Raw genomic sequence first — 3192 nt, 5'->3', positions numbered from 1 at the left:
TTTCATGAAGGCAAATACCAAGCAGGGCTATGTTATATGAAATAACTGTTTTTGGACTGAGGCTAGAGTTAAGTGGGAGCTCCAAATCCATCTACTTGTCCATGGGTTATGAATGACTCCAGTTTACTTTGGTGGTCATATTATGGCAAAAACAAAAACCCATAAGACCAACAACAACAAAACAACAACCAAAGAAGCAAAAAAGAAAAACATTGTCAATCATCCCCCTGGGGTATAAGGCGATTGCATAGATAACATTGATAATTTTTCCAACGCCAGAGAATTTAAGATATGAGGGGTTTATGTGAGTATGGTGCAACTGAATTCTACAATCTATGAGTTGTTGCTTTGTACAGCTTGATTTCTTAATTAATTGAGCTCTGTTTACACTGAGCATGTAGATTTCCTGCTACCCCCTTTCAGTGGTATCAAGATTTGAATTGTATTTAAGTCTCTCCCTTGTTAAAAAAACAACTTTCCCCGACATGGATACTCCCGGGAAGTCACTCTCCCTGGGCTCTGTCCAGGTGGCATGGAGGAGCACAGGGCTCTGCCCCATGATGTACAATCCTTTCCCACAAAGTCAGAGATCAAGCCAGGCCTTGAGTCTGTACCTGCATATTCCCCCAGCTTCTCAGAGTCCTGTGGACAATGACTGAGGACACAAACCATGCAGGGAACAGCCCCTCTGAGACACCTCTCCTGAACCTAGGTTCTCTTCTTTGATGTTCTAGAGGAGACCTCAAATCTACATCTATAGTCTAGGAAGGAAGAGGAGCCTTTTGGACAGGAGTTCCCATCTTTAATACATCATTTAGGTTCGAACAGGATTTCGTTTGAGGCACTAAAAAGAAAAACACATCAGGTTGAAAAAAGCCCCTATCAGAGCCACATGAATACTGTTGAAATAGAAATAAGAACAAACATCAAGTTTACGGTGAAGCTTGGGTGGAAGAATAGTGATATCATTGCTGCTTTACGAAAAGTTTCTGGGGACAATGCCCCAAAGGAATCAACCGTTTATAAATGGGTAGCTCATTTTAAAAATGGACGAGACGATGTTGAGAAGCCCGGAGAGGCAGACCATCCACATCAATTTGCAAGATAAGAATTAATCTTGTACCCTAATTGAAGAGCATGGATGATGAAAAGCAGAAACAATAGCTAATACCATAGACATCTCAGTAGAGTCAGGCTCAGTTCTCACTGAACAATTAAAGTTGAGCAAACTTTCTGTTTAATGGGTTCCAAAGCTGTTGCACTCCTATCAGCTGCAGCAAGAGCTGGGTTTTTAGTGGACATTTTATACTGGTCAGTTAGAGATCCGGAAGCATTTCTTTGAAGAATTGTAACAAGATGAAACATGGCTTTACCAGTATTTCCTAAAGACAAAGCACCATTGAAGGAATGGTTATCAAGAAGTGGAAGTAGCCCATTTAAAGTCAAAGCAGACCATTCATTCAACAGCAAAGGTGATGGCCACACTTTTTTTGGATGCTAAAGGCATTTTGATTGTAGACTTCTTTGGAGAGCCATAGAATAATACAATATGCTTCTTATGTGAGTGTTTTAGAAAAGTTAATCAAAGCTCCAGCATAAAACACCTGGAAACCTTCACCAGAGTCCTTCACACCAGTGTCCCTGCTTATTCCTCTCATCAGCCAGGGCAATTTTGTGAGAGTTTGGATGGGAAATGTTTCTTAATCTTTTTTTTAAAAAGACTGCATTTCTCGGGCCATCAGTTCCCTTTAGGCTTGGCTAAGTGCTGGCTTCATCACCTATGAATGTGTCATCTTAGACTTGATGGGGAGCATATGTTTCAAAATGAAAGTTTGCTTTTCTTTCTAATCATTTTATTGGGGGCTCATACAACTCATCACAAGTGTATAAAGCACATTTGCACATTCGTTACCCTCATCATTCTCAAAACATTTTGCTCTCCACATAAGCCCTTGACATCAGCGCCTCATTTTTCCCCCTTCCTCCCTGCTTCCCACTCCCACATGAACTCTTGGTAATTTATAAATTATTTTGTCATATCTTACTCTGTCCGACATCCGTCTCTCTTCACTCACTTTTCTGTTGTCCATCCCTCAGGGAGGAGGTTATATGTAGATCCTTGTAATCGGTTCCCCCTTTCCACCCCACCCTCCCAGTACTGCCACTCTCACCACTGGTCCTGAAGGGATCCTCCGTCCTGGATTCCCTGTGTTGAAAGTTTACTTTTTAATTTATAACAAAACAAAACAAAAACATTCCTCAGCCCTACCTCCTCTGACCTCTATAATGAACAAGCAAACAAACGTCTGCATTGGCTAGTTTTCATCTTCTGCTTCCCATACTCAGACCCTCTAGTCTTTCTGCACTTGAGCAGAAGCGGTTCTCACTATTATTAATGACTTTCATGTTGCTACATTTTCTGGATGTTTATGGTCATCATCTTGACCTCTTGGTAGGGTTTGACATTGTTCATCATTTTGTCTTTGAAATGTTTTCATCCACTGTTTCTTCCTGTGGTCCCCATCCCCTCATATCAGCCTTTCCATCTCCTTTGCCATACAGCTGTATTTTAAGGTCTGATCCTAAGTCGTCGTCATGGTACTGTCATCTCATCTTTTAAGTCCCTTAGCTTCATTTCTTTCTTTTTTTTTCTTTTATTTTACTAGGGGCTCTTACAGCTCATATGTTGACATCATCCTTTTCAAAACATTTTCTTTCTACTTGAGCCCTTTGTATCAGCTCCTCATTTTTTCTCCCTCCCCTACCTTCTCTCCTCCATGTCACCTTGAAAATGTATAAATCCTTCTTTTTTTCCCCCATGTCTTACATCGACTGCTGTCTCCCTTCACCCACTTTTCTGCTATCCATCCCCCTGGGTGGAGGGAGCTTCATTTATTTCATTCACTCATAAATTTGTCACTAACTCATAGCTTTCCCCTGAGCTCAAGACCCATATATCCTGTACATTAAAATTAATATGCCCCAAACTGAACTTGGCCTCTTATCTCCCCAGCTGATCCTCTTCAGTGCAGCTTAGTAAATATCACTGTCAACAATCCAGGTGTCATTCATCCATATTTCTCTTTGTCATCTACCATATCCTATCAAGTAACACGACTTGCTTCTTTCCTCCTAAATATCTTGAATTTATCTACTGGTTCTCTCCTTTTCATCTTTGCCATTTCCATTTTC

The 3192-nt window shown here is 40.8% G+C and overlaps 1 non-coding gene across 1 annotated transcript; it reads left to right on the top strand.

The window, feature by feature from the left end:
- Positions 1 to 480: 480 nt before the first annotated feature.
- Positions 481 to 685, top strand: LOC115873618. The gene has a single exon (XR_004048510.1). It is a non-coding gene; the product is annotated as a small nucleolar RNA SNORA73 family (small nucleolar RNA).
- Positions 686 to 3192: the final 2507 nt, after the last annotated feature.

Source organism: Echinops telfairi, unplaced genomic scaffold (assembly GCF_000313985.2).
Source record: "Echinops telfairi isolate 266 unplaced genomic scaffold, ASM31398v2 ScPeMD7_7469;HRSCAF=8507_0, whole genome shotgun sequence".
Classification (NCBI taxonomy): domain Eukaryota; kingdom Metazoa; phylum Chordata; class Mammalia; order Afrosoricida; family Tenrecidae; genus Echinops; species Echinops telfairi.
This window is presented reverse-complemented; position numbering and strand designations above follow the sequence as displayed.